The sequence below is a fragment of the Pan paniscus genome, chromosome 11 (genome assembly GCF_029289425.2).
Source record: "Pan paniscus chromosome 11, NHGRI_mPanPan1-v2.0_pri, whole genome shotgun sequence".
Classification (NCBI taxonomy): Eukaryota; Metazoa; Chordata; class Mammalia; order Primates; family Hominidae; genus Pan; species Pan paniscus.
In genome coordinates this window covers 119,764,625-119,781,665 of record NC_073260.2, presented here as the reverse complement: position 1 = coordinate 119,781,665, position 17,041 = coordinate 119,764,625, and the positions used below count along the sequence as shown (strand labels likewise).

Here is a 17,041-nt window from a genome sequence, read left to right as displayed (position 1 = left end):
CTCACTCTTCTACTCGAGAGTGCTTACAAATATTATTATATTATCTGTGTGGTTGAGAAACACTGGCCAGAGCAATGGTTTCTATATTCTTCAGACTGATGCTGATCTGTGAACAAGTCTTCACCAGCCTAGAGAAAAATGATAAAAATGTGAACATGTAGTGATGTTTGCATAAATCTAAATGTATTCGATTCAAAGGGCTATATTGTATTTTGAAATTATGTCCTTTTTTTGAGAGAAAAAGTTTTTGGTCAATGAAAAATACACAGAAATCTCATTTATCACCTGTCAGACTGGCAAACATATGAACGTTAAACAATATACTTTTTTAGTGACATTGTGGAAAAAGAGGTAATTTCCTATGTTGCAGGTGAGAATGCAAAATGATTTGACTTATATTGTGATGGTTTATTTTATGTGTCAGCTTGACTGGGTTAATGGATGCCCAGATAACATTATTGGCCAGGCATGGTGCCTCATGTCTGTAATCCCAGCACTTTGGGATGCTGAGGCAGGCCGATTGCTTGAGCTCAGGAGTTTGAGACCAGCCTGGACAACATGGTGGAACCTCGTCTCTACAAAAAATACAAAAAAAATTATTAATAGCTGGGCATAGTGACACATGCCTGTAGTCCCAGGTACTTGGGAGGCTGAGGTGGGAGAATTGCTTGATCCCAGGAGGTCGAGGCAGCAGTGAGCCAAGATTGTGCCACTGCACTCCAGCATGGACAACACAGCAAGACCCTGTCTCAACAACAGCAGCATTATTTATGAGTGTGTCTGTGAGAATGTTTCCAGAAGAGACTAACGTTGGAATTAGTAGACTAAGTAAAGAACATCTCCCTCACCATTATGGGTGGGCCTCATCCAATGCGCTGAGGACCCAAATAGAACAAAAAGTCACAGGAAAGACAAATTTGATCTTTCACTCCTTGAGCTAGGATAACCATCTTCTCCTGCCCTTGGACCTTGGAGCCTCCGGCTGTCAAACCTTCAGACGTGGACTAAACTACACCATTGGCCTTTCTGGGAATCTAGCTTGCAGATAGCTTATGGTGGAGGAAGGCATCCAACAAGGAAAGGAATGACCTACCTGAATTCAAAGCTCTCAGGCATGCCATGCCAAGCACATGTTTAAAGTTTAAAAAAATCTAAGAAAACATCCTTCTTGTCTCTCACCAGCAGTGCAGTTGTTCAGTCCTCTGAACAGACATTTAATTTACCATGAGGTGGGGTACAGTGGCTCATGCCTGTAATCTCAGCTACTCGGGAGGCTGAGGCAGGAGGACTGCTTGAGGCCAGGAGTTTGAGACCAGCCTGGGCAATATAACAAGATCCATCTTCAAAAAATATAACAAGAATTAGCTATGCATGATGGCGTGTGCCTGTAGTACAAGCTACTTGGGATCGCATGAGCCCAGGAGTTTGAGGCTGCAGTGAGCTATCATTATGCCACTGCACTCCAGCCTGGGTGACAGAGCAAGACCCCAGCTCTGAATAAATAAATAAAGCAGTGGTCTTGCTATATCTAGTCTCCCTAGGCAGCAGAGAACAGAAAGGCACTAATAAAATATGCTCAGGACAATATTTACTCTTGTATACTTTATATAAGATTACAAATAATAACTTTTATTATCAGTATAACTACCAATATGATACTCTTATTTTGAATATAACTTTCTTTCTTTTGAATGTAATTTTGAACTTTGTTTATTTTGAACATTCTTTGTCTTTATTTTGAACTTTCTTTCTTTTGAACTTTCTTTTTTTTGAACTTTCTTTCTTTTGATCTTTCTTTCTTTGAACATATTTTCTTTCTTTATTTTGAACTTTCTTTCCTTCTTTTTTTATTTGCCTCAGACTCCCAGGTGGATTATAGGCACCTCCCACCATGCCCGGATAATTTTTGTATTTTTTTGTAGAGGCGGGGGTTTCGCTATGTTGGCCAGGCGGCTCTCGAACTCCTGACCTCAGGTGATCTGCCCACCTCGGCCTCCCAAAGTGTTGGGAATACAGGTGTGAGCCACTACACCTGGCCTGGCTTTCTTTAAATAGAGAAATATACCTTAAGCCCAGAGGGTACTCAGAAGAGTCTTCAAATCCGAAACAAGAAAAGAAAAACACATAACTTTTGGCCAGGCATGGTGGCTCACTCCTGTAATCCCAGCACTTTGGGAGACCGAGGCGGGCGGATTACTTGAGGTCAGGAGTTCGAGACCAGCCTTGCCAACATGGAGAAACCCCATCTCTACAAAAACAAAAACAAAAACAAAAATTAGCCAGGCATGGTGGCATGTCGCTATAATCCCAACTACTCTGGAGGCTGAGGCAGAAGAATTGCTTGAACCTGGGAAGGCAGAGGTTGCAGTGAGCTGAGATTGCACTGCTACACTCCAGCCTGAGTGACGGAGTGAGACTCTGCCTCAAAAAAAAAAAAAAAAAAAAAAAAAAAAGGAAAGAAAAAGACATACCTTGCAAATCACCATGAACATATGTGACAATGACGGCAGGACTTTTATTTCTAAGGTTGCCAGCTGTGTGGAGGAACTAAAACAATTTCAAACATATGAATGTTAAACAATATACTTTTTTAGTGAGATTGTGGAAAAAGAGGTGATTTCCTATGTTGCAGGTGAGAATACAAAATGATTTGACCCATATTGTGATGGTTTATTTTTTGTGTCAGCTTGACTGGGTTAATGGATGCCCAGATAACATTATTGGCCAGGCATGGTGGCTCATGCCTGTAATCCCAGCACTTTGGGACGCTGAGGCAGGCAGATTGCTTGAGCTCAGGAGTTTGAGACCAGCCTGGACAACATGGAGAAACCTCGTCTCTATAAAAAATAAAAAATAAAAATTATTAATAACTGGGCATAGCGACACACGCCTGTAGTCCCAGGTACTTGGGAGGCTGAGGTGGGAGAATTGCTTGATCCTTTCTTGAAAAGGTAATCCTTTCTCCTTTCTTGAAAATAGGAACTTCTTGATGTAAAGTATATCTAGCATTTGTTCTTTTTTGTTTCCATTATTGTCATGATAAAATATGTAAGTTAATGCCACATATGTATAAGCCAAATCCAGGATTTCTGTGGCAGTATTAAATGAAGCAACTTTTAAATACGGAAAGCAACCCCATGGTAATGATTTACATCACTTAAGTTTCGTTTGCTTATTCAATAAATATTTATGTAGCATTTCTTATATTCCAGTATTAGGCTAGGTATTGCTTTTATTTTATTTTTTAACCTTTAAATCACATTTTTTTTTATTCAGATAAAATTCACACAACAGGCTAAGTGCGGTGGCTCATACCTGTAATCCCAGCACTTTGGGAGGCCGAGATGGGCGGATCGCTTGAGGTCAGGAGTTTGAGACTAGCGTAGCCAACATGGCAAAAACCCGTCTCTGCTAAAAAAAAAAACCATAAAAATTAGCCAGGCGTGGTGGTGTGTGCCTACAATCCCAACTACTCAGCGGGGTGAGACAGGAGAATCACTTGAACCCGGGAGGCAGAGGTTGCAGTGAGCCAAGATCCCCCTGCTGTGCTCCAGCTTGGGTAACAAAAGTGAGACTCCGTCTCAAAAAAAAAAAATTCACACAACATATAATTCACAATTTAAAACACTTCAAAGTATACAATGGAGTGCAGTTTGTTTTGTTTTTTTCCTCATCCTCAGATGCTGGGATTTTTTGTTTTTGTTTTTGTTTTTGTATAGTCACAATATTTGTGCAACAAGGATTACTTTCTTAATTCCAGAACATTTTTGTTACTCCAAAATGAATCTGCTCCCAATTTCCTCTACATCCATCCCCTGGAATCTTTATAGATTTGCCTATTCTGTATAGTTCATATAAATGCAATCATTCAATATGTGGCCGTTTGTGTCTGGCTTCTTTCAATTAGTATAATGTTTTCAAGGTCCGTCTGTATTGTAGGTATATTAATACTTCATTGTTTTTTATGACTGATTTCATTATATGTATATATTACATTTTATTTATCCATTCCTTAGTTTATGGGTATTTGGGTTGTTTCTGGTTTTTGAATGTTATGATTAAGGCTGCTATGAACATTATTGTGCAAGATTTTTTGGGAACGTATGTTTTTTCAAGCTTCTTGGTATATACGTTAGGAGCAGAATTGCTGGGTCATTTAAAAATTCTATTTTTTACATTTTAAGAACTGCCATATTGTTTCCAGAGGGGCTACACCATTTTACATTTCCTCCAACAATGTATAAAGGTTCCAATTTCTCCATCTCTTCACCAATGCTTCTTGTTGCTGTTTTTTCTTTCTTTTTTTGAGATGGAGTATCTCTCTGTCATCCAGGCTAGAATGCAGTGGCACAATCTCAGCTCACTGAAATCTCCGCCTCCCAGGTTCAAGCAATTCTCCTGTCTCAGCCCCCCAAGTAGCTGGGTCTATAGGCATGCACTACTACACCTGGCTAATTTTTGTATTTTTAGTGGAGACAGGGTCTCACCATGTTGACCAGGCTTGTCTCAAACTCCTGACCTCAGGTGATCCAGCCTCCTAAAGTGCTGGGTTTACAGCGTGAGCGACCGTGCCTGGCCTTGTTGTTGTTTCTTAAGGTGCGTAGGAGGAGGTAGACCAAGATGGTTGAATAGAAGGCTCTACCAATCTTCTCCCTCCCCGACAAGGACACCAATTTAACAACTATCTACACAAAAGAAGCACCCTAGTAAGAACCAAAAATCATGTGAGCACTCCCTGGATTTGGTTTTAACTTTATATTTCTGAAAGAGGCACTCAGGAGGGTAAGAGAGACAGTCTTGAATTGCTTCATGTCACCTCTCCACCATCCCCTGGCAGCAGCTGCCTGGTGCAGAGAATCTGTGCATTTGGGAGAGGGAGAGCACAGCACTGTGAGACATTGAACTGAATTCAGTGGTGTCCCGTCATCGCAGAAAGCCAAACTAGGCTGAACTCAGCTGACGTCTACCATGGTGGGAGCAAGAGAGGAACTGTCCTTCTGAGTGGTTGGAATGCAAGTTCCAGCAAGCCTCTCACCATGGGCTAAAGTGCTCTGGGGTTCTATGTAAACCTGATAGGCAGTCTAGAACACAAGGACTGCAACTCCTAGGCAATGCCTAGGGCTGAACTGGGCTCAGAGCCAGTGGACTGGAGTGCTTGCAACCTACTGAGACACCAGCCAGGATGGCTAAGGGACTGCTTGTGCCACCCCTCCCCCAAACCCAGGGTGCACAGCTCACAGCTCCAAGACACCCCTTCCTTCTACTTAAGGTGAGGAGACAGAAGAGTAAAGAAGACTTTATCTTGCACCTTGGATACCAGCCCAGCTATAGGAGAGTAGGGCAACAGTTAGAGTTTTGAGTCCCCTTGGAATTTGATATTTCTAGACATATCCTGGGTCAGAAGAGAACCTACTGTCTTGAAGGGTAGGACCCAGTTTTGGCGGACTCATCGTATGCTAACTAAAGAGCCCTTGGGCCCTGATAACCAGCAGCAATACTTAGGTGGTACACCATGGGCCTGGGGTGAAACTTTGAGACTTGTTGGTTTCAGGTGAGACTCAGCACATTCCCAGCTGTAGTGGCTATGGGAAGAAACTCCTTCTGCTTGAGAAAAGTAAAGGGGATTTTTTAATGTACATATTCTTCTTCTTCTTTTCCTTCTTCTTCATCTTCTTCTTTTTTATTTGGTGGGGCCACCCCAAAGGGCAGGCAGGTTTATTGGGCAGCAGCTGGAAATCAGTGGTTGGACTTGGCCACATGCTCTAGCTCATCCTTCTTGATGACATAGGAGTTGGAGGAGCCCCTGGTGGCACTGATGAGCTCATCTTCCAGGCACTCAGCAATGGTCTTGATGTTCTGGAAGAAAGCCTCACAAGTGCCTCTGCACAGCAGCCAGATGGCCTGATTCATGCCATGCAGTGGGTACACATCCACAGCCTGTCATCTCATGGTCTTGGCTCACCCAATGCATGTAGAGTCCTCCCAGGGACCACTGTTGATGACGGCATTCACCAGGACTCGAAGAGTGTTCTCATTCGTGAGCAGGTGGACGATCTCAAAAGCATGCTTGACAATGTGCATGGTCATGGGTTTCTTGCCATTATTGTGGCCATGCATCATCATGGAGTTAGTGAGGTGCTCCAAGATGGGGCACTGTGTTTTGTGGAAATGCTTGGAGGGCATACCACCCTGCACTGTGAAGCAGGTACTTGGTATACTTCTCCTCCACTGCAATGTAATCCTTCAGGGAAATGTCATTGATCTGCACATCATCGGTGCTCCACCTCCCAAAGAGCTGGATGTTGGGGGTTTCTACCATCTCTGGTGCTGCTGTCTCTCACTTGGTCATCCTAAGGGCACAGCCTGAGCATCTCTGTTGCATGGCATGGACCACATGCCACCCTGGCACAGACAGGAAGAGCTTTTTAATATACTTCTAATTCACCAAGCACAAAAGTGGACTTTTTCTTACACCTTATGTGCCAGCTCAGTCACAGGGGGTTACAGCACCAAACTGGCTCTTGAGTTCCCTGATTCCATGACTGGTCTCTTAGAGCGCATTTCTGGGTCTGTCCTGGGCCATAGAGGAGCCCACTGCCCTGAAGGGTGAGTCCCAGGCCAGGCAGGATTCACCACAAGCTGACTGAAGAGCCCTTGGGCCCTAAAGGAACATGGGTGGTAGCCTGGCAGCACTCCCATGGGCTTGTGATAGCCACAGGGTGAGGCTGCTCTGCCTGTGGAAAGTACAGGGAAGAGTGGGAAGCAGTGCATCTTGAGGTTTGAGTGCCAGCTCAGCCACAGTACAATAGAACTCCAGGTAGACTGCTAAGGTATTTAATTCTAGTCCCTGGTCCTGGGATGACAACAATGGACCCACCTGGGGCCTGGGGGAACTTACTACCTTGAAGTGAAGGACATAGCCTGGTTGGCTTCACCACCTGCTGACTATAGAGGCCCAAGCCCTTGATTGAACATAGGTAATAGACAGGTAGTGGTTACAGCATGTCTTGGGTAAGACCACTCTTCAGGTCTGAACCAGCACAGTACCCGTGGCGGTGGCCACAGGGGTGCTTGCATCAATACACCCTCAACTCCAGGTGGCTCAGTACAGAGACTCCATTAGTTTGGGAGAAAGTAAGGGAAGAGAACAAGATTCTCAGCCTGGTAATCCAAAGAATTCTTCCAGATCTTATCCAAATCATCAAAGTGGTACCTCTACAAGTCTGCAAGAACCACAGCATTACTGAGCTTGAGATGCCTCCTAATTCAGATGTGCCTTAGATCACAACCCCCAAGTCCTTTTGATTTTTTTTTTTTTTTTGAGTCGGAGTCTCGCTCTGTCGCCCAGGCTGGAATGCAATGGTATGATCTCAGCTCACTGCAACCTCTGCTTCCTGGGTTCAAGTGATTGAACTCAGCCTCCGGAGTAGCTGGGATTACAAGCATGTGCCACCATGCCCAGCTAATTTTTGTATTTTTAGTAGAGACAAAGTTTCACCATGTTGGCCAGGCTGGTCTCAAACTCCTGACCTCAGGTGATCCACCTGCCTCGGTCTCCCAGAGTGCTGGGATTACAGGCATGAGCCACCACGCCCAGCCCCAAGTCCTCTTGAATACCTGGAAAGCCTTCCAAAGAAAGACAAGTACAAACAAGCCCAGACTGTGAAGACTACAATAAATACTTAACTCCTCAATGTCCAGACACAGACGAACATCCACTAGCAACAAGACCATCCAAGAAAACATGACCTCACTAAGTGAGCTAAATAAGTCACCAGGGGCCAATCCTGGAGAAACAGGATTCCTTTTCAGACAGAGACTTCAAAATAGCTGTTTTGAGGAAATACAAAGAAATTCAAAATAACACAGAGAAGGAATTCAGAATTCTGTCAGATGAATTTTAAAAAGAGATCAAAATAATTAAAAAGTATCAAGCAGAAATTCTGGAGTTGACACACTGTAGAATGCATCAGAGTCTTTTTTTTTTTTTTTTGAGACAGAGCCTTACTGTGTCGCCCAGGCTGGAGTGTAGTGGCTGTGATCTCAGCTCACTGTGACCTCCACCTCCTGGGTTCAAGTGATTCTCCTGCCTCGGCCTCCTGAGTAGCTGGGATTACAGGCACGCGCCACTACACCTGGCTAATTTTTGTATTTTTGGTAGAGATGGGGTTTCACTATGTTGGCTAGGGTGGTCTCGAACTCCTGACCTCAGGTGAGCCACCCGCCTCGGCCTCCCAAAGTCCTGGGACTACAGGTGTGAGCCACTGTGCCCGGCCACATCAGAGTCTTTTAATAGCAGAATAGATAAAGCAGAAAAAAGAATTAGTGAGCTTGAAGACAAGCTATTTGAAAATACATAGAGGAGACAAAAGAAAAAAGAATAAAAAACAATGAGGCATGTCTACAGGATCTAGAAAATAGCCTCAACAGGGCACATCTAAGAGTTATTGGCCTTAAAGAGGAGACAGAGAAAGAGATAGGGGTAGAAAGTTTATTCAAAGGGATAATAACAGAGAACTTCCCAAACCTACAGAAAGATATCAGTATCCAAGTACAAGAAGGTTATAGAACATCCAGCAGATTTAACTGAAAGAAGACTACCTCAAGGCATTTTATCACACTCCCAAAGGTCAAAGATAAAGAAAGGATCCTAAAAGCAGCAAGAGAAAATAAACAAATAACAAAGAAGGGAGCTCCAATACATCTGGCAACAGACTTTTCAATGGAAACTTTACAGGCCAGGAGAGAATGGTATGACATATTTAAAGTGCTGAAGGAAAAAAACTTTCACCCTAGAAGAGTATATAGCCAATGAAAATATCCTTCAAACATGAAAAGGCAATAAAGACTTTGCAGGGAAAACAAAAGCTGAAGATTACATCATCACCAGAGCTGCCCTCCAGAAATGCTAAAGGGAGTTCTTCAATCTGAAAGAAAGAATGTTAATGACCAAGAAGAAATTATCTGAAGGTACAAAACTCACTAGTAATAGTAAGCACAAGAAAACCACAGATTACAACGCTGTAACTGTGGTGTGTAAACTACTTTTAAGTAGAAAGAACGAATGATCAATGAATCAAAAATTATAACTATAGCAACTTTTCAAGACATAGACAGCACAATAAAATATAAATAGAAAAAACAAAATGGTGAAAAATGCAGAGATGAAGTTAAAGTACAGAATTCTTATTAGGTTTTTTTGCTGGTTTATGCAAAGTGTTAAGTTGTAATCAGCTTAAAATAATGGGTTATAAGACAGTATTTGAAAGCCTCATAGTAACCTCAAATCAAAAAACATACAACAAATACGCAAAAAATAAAAAGCAAGAAATTAAATAATACCACCAGAGAAAATCACCTTCACTAAAATGAAGACAGGAAAGAAGGAAAGAAGGAGGAGAAGACCACAAAACAACTAGAAAACAAATAACAAAACGGCAGGAGTAAGTCTACTTATCAATCATAACATTGAATGTAAATGGACTAAACTCTCCAATCAAAAGACATAGATTGGCTGAATGTATTTTAAAAAAATGACCCAAGGATGTATTGCCTATAAGGAACACACCTCCAGTCATAAAAAAGAATGCATTCATGTCCTTTGCAGGGACATGGATGAAGGTGGAAACCATCATTCTCAGCAAACTAACACAGGAACAGAAAACCAAATACTGCATGTTCTCACTCATAAGGGGGAGTTGAACAATAAGACATGGACACAGGGAGGGGAACATAACACATCGGGGCCTGTCATGGGGTGGGGGCAAGGGGAGGGAGAGCATTAGGACAAATATCTAAAACATGTGGGGCTTAAAACGCAAATGATGGGTTGATGGATGCAGCGAACCAACATGGCACACGTATACCTATGTAACAAACCTGCATGTTCTGCACAGGTATCCCAGAACTTAAAGTTTAATTTAAAAAAAAAGAAACATACGTCACCTATGAAGACATACATGAACTGAAAATAAAGAGATGGAAGAAAGATATTCCATGCCAATGGAAACGAAAAAAAGAGCAGGAATAGCTATACTTATATCAGACAAAATAGATTTCTAAACAAAACCCATAAAAAAAGACACAGAAGGTCACTATTTAATGATAAAGGGGTGAATTCAGTAAAAGGGTATAACAATTGAAAAAATATATGCACCCAACACTGGAACACTCATATATATATACATATATAGCTAATAATATATATCTTTATAATATATAACATATAATTATATATATCTTTATGATCATATATATATCTAATAATAAAAAATATTATTAGAGCTAGAGAGATAGACCCTGATATGGTTTGGCTGTTTTCCCCAGCCAAATCTCATTTTGAATTGTAATTCCCATAATCTCCATGTGTCATGGGAGGGACCCGGTGAGAGGTAATTGAATCATGGTGGGGGCAGGGGTTTCCTGTGCTGTTCTTGTGACAGTGAATAAGTCTCATGAGATCTGATGGTTTTATAAAGGGCTGTTCCCATGCACATGCTCTCTTGCCTGCTACCATGTAAGACGTGCCTTTGCTCCTCCTTCACCTTCCTCCATGATCATGTGAGGCCTCCTCAGCCACGTAGAACTGTGAGTCCATTAAAGCTCTTTTTCTTTATTTTTATTTTTTTGAGATGGAGTCTTGCTCTGTCGCCCAGGCTGGAGTGCAGTGGTGCAATCTTGGCTCACTGCAAACCGCACCTCCCGGATTCAAGCGATTCTCATGCCACAGCCTCCTGAGTAGCTGGGATTATAGGTGCGCACCACCATGCCTGCCCAATTTTTGTAGTTTTAGTAGAGACGGGGTTTCTCTGTGTTGGCCAGGCTGGTCTCGAACTCCTGACCTCGTGATCGACCTGACTTGGACTCCCAAAGTGCTAGAATTACAGGCATGAGTCACCGCGCCTGGCTAGCCTCTTTTTCTTTATAAATTATCCAGTCTCAGGCATGTCTTTATTAGCAGCATGAGAACAGACTAATACAGTAAGAGGTCCAATACAATAGTAGCTGGAGACTTACCCCACTTTCAGCATTGGACAGCTCTTCCAGACACAGAATCAACAAAAAAACATCAAACTGCACTATAGACCCAATGGACGTAATAGGTATTTACACAGTATTTCATACAGTATCTACAGAATATACATTCTTTTCCTCAGCCAATGGACCATTCTCAAAGACAGACCATTTGTTAGGTTACAAAACAAGTCTTAAAACATTCCGAAAAAAACTGAAATAACATCAAGCATTTTCTCTGACCACAATGCCATATAACTAGAAATCAATAATGAGGAATTTTGGAAACACATGGAAATAAAACAGTATGCTCCTGAATGACCAGCGGGTCAGTGAGGAAGTTAAGAAATAGAAAATTTTCTTGAAACAAATGATAATAGACATGCAACATATCAAAACCTATAGGATACAGCAAACCCAGTACTAAGAGGGAAATTTATAGCAATAAGTGCCTACATCAAAAAAAGAAAAAATATTTCAAAGAAACAACCTAATGATGCATATTAAAGAACTAGAAAAGAAAGAGCAAACCAAACCCAAAATTAGTAGAAAAAAGAAATAATAAAGATCAGAGCAGAAATAAATGAATTTGAAATGAAGAAAACAAAAGATCAAGAAAACAAAAAGTTGGTGTTTTGAAAACATAAACAAAATTGACAAACCTTCATCTAGACTAACTGAAAAAGAGAGAGAAGACACAAATAAATAAAATTAGAGATGAAAAAAGAGACATTACCACTGACACTGCAGAAATTCAAAGCATCATTAGTGGCTATGATGAGTGACTATATACCAACAAATTGAAAAATATAAAAGAAAGGGATAAATTATTGGACACATACACACTACCAAAATTGAACTATGAAGAAATGCAAAACCTGAACAAATCAATAAGAAGTAGTGATATAGAAGTAATAAAAAGTCTCCCAGCAAAGTAAAGCCCAGGACCTGATGGTTTCACTGCTGAACAAATCAATAACAAGTAATGATATAGAACTAATAAACACTCTCCCAGCAAAGTAAAGCCCAGGACCTGATGGTTTCGCTGCTGAATTCTACCAAACATTTAAAGAAGAACTAATACCAATTATACTTACACTAGTCCAAAAAATAGAGAAGAAGGGAATACTTCCAAACTCTTCTATGAGATCAGTGCTACCCTGATACCAAAACCAGACAAAGACACATCAAATAAAGCAAACTTCAGGCCAATGTTTCTGATGAATACTGATGCAAAAATTCTCAATGAAACTGAATTCAACACATTAAAAAGATCATTCATCATGACCAAGTGTGATTCATCCCAGGGATGCAAGGGTGGTTCAACATATGCAAATTAATTAATGTAATACATCATAGCAAGAGAATGAAGGACAAAAATGATCAAATGATCATTTCAATTGATGCTGAAAAAGCATTTGATAAAATCCAGTATCGCTTCCTCATAAAAGCCCTAACAATACTGAGTATAGAAAGACATCCCTGAATATAATAAAAGCCACATATGATATACCCACAGCTAATATCATACTGAATGGGGAAAAACTGAAAGCCTTTCATCTTTTTTTTTTTTTTTTTTTTTTGAGACACAGTCTTGCTCTGTCACCTAGGCTGGAGTACAGTGGTGCAATCTCAGCTCGCTGCAACCTCTGCCTCCCAGATGCAAACAATTCTCATGTCTCAGCCTCACCAGTAGCTGGGATTACAGGTGCATGCTACCACACCCAAATGGAGTTTCACCGTGTTGGCCAGGCTGGTCTCAAACTCCTAGCCTTAGGTGATCTGCCCGCCTTGGCCTCCCAAAGTGCTAGGATTACAAGTGTGAGCCACCACACTGGCCACCTTTCTTCTTTGATCAGAACATGACAAGGATTCCCACTTTCACCACTCTTATTCAACATAGTAATGGAAGTTTGCAGCTACAGCAATTGGACAAGCGAAAGAAATAAAGGGGATTCAAATAGGAAATGAAGAAATTTAATTACCCTTGGGTGTGGGTGGCTCATGCCTGTAATCTCGGAACTTTGGGAGGCCGAGGCAGGCAGATTGCTTTCAGACAAGCATGGGCAACATAGTGAAATATCATCTCTACAAAAAATTAAAAAATTAGCTGAGTGTGATGGAGCATGCCTGTACATGCCTGTAGTCCCAGCTACCAGGGAGGCTGAAGTGGGAGGATCACTTGAGCCTGGGGTGTTGAGGCTTCAGTGAGCCATGATCATGCCACTGCACTCCAGCCTGGATGACAGAGTGAGATCCTGTCTCAAAAAAAAAAAAAAGGCGGGGGGAAAGAAAAAAGAAAGAAAAGAAAAGAAAGAAAAGAAAGAAAAGGAAGGAAGGAAGGGAGGGAGGGAGGGGAAAGAAAGAAGAAAAAATTTTCCTTGTTTTTAGATGATATAATTTTATATTTAGAAAAACCCAAAGTCCACCAAATAAATATTAGAACTAATAAACAAATTCAGTAAATTTGCAGGATACAAAATTAACACACAAAAATCAGTAGTATTTCTCTATGCCAACAATGAACAATCCAAAAAAGAAATCAAGAAAGTGATCCCATTTACAATAGCTAAAAAGAAAATAAAATACCTAGAAATGAACTTAAGAAGTGAAAGATCTCTACAATGATAACTATAAAATATTGATGTAAGATTTTGAAGAGGCCACAAAAAATAGTAAGGTATTTTATGTTCACGGTTTGGAAGAATCAACACTGGTAAAATATCCATACTACCCAAAGCAGTCTCTATTAAAATACCAATAATATTCTTCACAGATATAGAAAAAAAATCCTAAAATTTATACAAAACCACCAAAGACCCAGAATAGCCAAAGCTATCCTAAGAAAAAGAACAAAACTGGAGGAATCACATTACCTGATTTCAAATTATACTACAATTAGCTGGATGTGTTGGTGCATGCCTGTAATCTCAGCTACTCAGAAGGCTGAAACATGAGAATCGCTTGAATGTAGGAGGTGGAGGTTGCAGTGAGCTGAGATCATGCCACTGCACTCCAGGCTGGGTGACAGAGTGAGACTCTGTCTCAAAAAAAAAAAAAAAAAGAAAAATTAAAAAAAAATACTATAGTAACCAAAATGGCATGGTACTCGCATAAAAACAGACAAATGGACCAGTGGAGCAGAATAGAGAACCCAAAAACAAATCTATAACCCTACAGTGAACTCATTTTCAATAAAGGTGCCAATAACATACACTGGGGAAAAAACAATCTCTTCAATAAATGGTGCTGGGAGACCTGGATATCCATATGCAGAAGAGTAAAACTAGACTGCTTTCTCTTGCCGTGTACAAAAACCAAATCAAAATGGATTAAAGACTTAAATCTAAGACCTCAAACTATGAAATGGCTACAGAAAATATTGGGGAAAATCTCCAGGACATTGGTTAGGCAAAAATTTCTTGATTAATAACCCACAAGCACAGGCAACCAAAGCAAAAATGGGATCATATCAAGTTAAAAAGCTTCTGCACAGCAAAGGAAACAATCAACAAACTGAAGAGACAACCCAAAGAGTGAGAAAAAATATCTGCAAACTACTCATTTTGAGATATCATCTCATCCCAGTTAAGATGGCTTATATTCAAAAGACAGGCAATAACAAATACTGGTGAGGATGTGGAGAAAATGGAACCCTTGTACACTGTTGGTGAGAATGTAAATTCGTGCAACCACTATGGAGAGTTTGGAGGTGCCTCAAAAAACTAAAAATAGAGCTACCATATGATTCAGCAATCCCACTGCTGCATGTATACCCAAAAGTAAGGAAATCAGCATATCAAAGAAATATCTGCACTCCCATGTTTGTTGCAGCACTCTTCACAATAGCTAAAATTTGAAAACAATCAAAGTGTCCATCAACAGATGAATGGATAAAGAAAATGTGATACATATACACAATATAGTATTATTCAGCCATAAAAAAGAATGAAATCCTGTCATTTGCAACAACATGGATGAAACTGGAGATCATTATGTTAAGTGAAATAAGCCAGGCACAGAAAGACAAACATCACATGTTCTCACCTATTTGTGGGATCTAACAATCAAAACAATTTAACTCATGGAAATAGAGAGTAGAAGGATGGTTACTAGAGACTGGAAAACATAGAGGGGGTGGGGATGATGGGGGGCAGGTGGGGATAATAAATGTGTACAAAAATTAGAAAGAATAAGATCTACTATTTGATAGCACAACAAGGTGACTGTAGTCAACAATAATTTAATTTTCATTTAAAAATAACTAAAACAGTATAATTGTTTTGTTTGTATAATAACACAAAGAATAAAATGCATGAGGGGATGAGTATCCTATCCTTCAGGATGTGATTATCACACATTGCATGCCTGTATCAAAACTTCTCCTGTACCTCATATATACATGTACTATCTACCTACAAAAATTAAAAATTAAAAAAATTATATGGAACCACAAAAGACCCAGAATAGCCAAACCTGTCCTAAGCAAAAAGAACAAAACTGGAGGAATCACATTACCTGACTTCAAATTATACTACAGAGCTAGAGTAAACAAAATGGCATGGTACTGGCATAAAAACAGACACATAGATCAGTAGAACAGAGCGGAGAACCCAGAGATAAATCCACACAGCTACGGTAAACTCATTTTTGACAAAGTTGCCAAGAACATACACTGGGGAAAGGACAGTCTCTTCAATAAATGATGCTGAGAAAATTGGATATCCATATGCAAAAGAGTGAAACTAGATCTCTATCTCTTGCCATTTACAAAAATCAAAGAAAAATGGATTAAAGGCTGGGAGTGGTGGCTCACACTTGTGAGGCCAAGGTGGGCCAATCGCTTGAGCTTAGGAGTTTGAGACCAGACTGGGTAACATGGCAAAAACCCATCTCTATACAAAATACAAAAATTAGCTGAGCATGGTGGTGCACACCTGTAGTTCCAGCTAATGGGGAGGCTGAGGTTGGAGGATTACTAGAACTCGGGAAGTTGAGGCTGCAGTGAGTCATGAGCATGCCACTCCACTCCACTTTATAACACACTGTTGTCTACATAAGGATAGCTACATCCCTTAATCTTAAACTCCCACCGCTTTCAGACACTATCATACCCCGCCCCCCTTCCCCCCGCGAACCCCCGTGCATTCTGAAACTCATGGTTTGGTGAGTGTTGTCCAGGAATGGCTACAAACCCACATTACTATGATATCGGACTTCTACTTGTGTAGTCATTTGTTAGTTAACTGTACATTTTGGAAGGTTTTTGAGTAGAGAAGTGAAATAATCCAACGTTTGGGAAGATTTTCTTGTGCAGGATTGGAGGAGGACGGGAAAGAGGGAAAAAGCATTGCGTGTGTGTGTGTGTGTGTGTGTGTGTGTGTGTGTGTGTGTGTGAAGTTATTACAACTATCTATCTTGAAGCATGCGAGGTAGAAGGGCCTGAATTGCCATGAAACGCAATGACGATAAACGAAGGGACCCGTGAGAAAGGGGCAAAGAGGTGTCTCAATAAAATAAGCAACGGCCTGCTGTGGGGGGATTCGGTTCTCAGTATAGGCTGCCACTGTCAGCTTTGCAATATTCCTCGAGCCTTTATCCATGAGTAAGACAGGATGGCTCTACCTTGCAGGGTTACAGCATGGAGCTGCGGGACTGCGCCGGCAGTGCGCTGAGCAGCATCCCTGCGATAGGGTGAGTGCACCAATCCTTGTTGTCTCTCTTAATAAGAAAGGGGAGGGGTAGATAATAGCATCTTCACCCCAGTAGTTGCCGTAAGTAGTAATGCTAAGAATCCGGCACGTCGTAGGCATCAATCTCAGTCCGCCATCTCCCCTTGCTACCACGCCAGGAGGTACACAGAGGAGACTGCCCCGATTGGCAACTCCCGCGCCGGGGTTCCCTGGCCACCCTCCCGCGTTCCCTCCAGCCGCGCGCTGTTGCCAGGGCCCGGGCACCGCCCAGCTCCACTACGGACCAATGGCAGCGCGGCTTGGGCACCGCCCAGCTGCAGCGCAAGCCAATGGAG

At 41.3% G+C, this 17,041-nt stretch overlaps 1 pseudogene; it reads right to left on the bottom strand.

The window, feature by feature from the left end:
• Positions 1-5,536: 5,536 nt before the first annotated feature.
• Positions 5,537-6,349, bottom strand: LOC100976282 (small ribosomal subunit protein uS7-like; annotated as a pseudogene).
• Between the last annotated feature and the right edge of the window lie 10,692 nt (positions 6,350-17,041).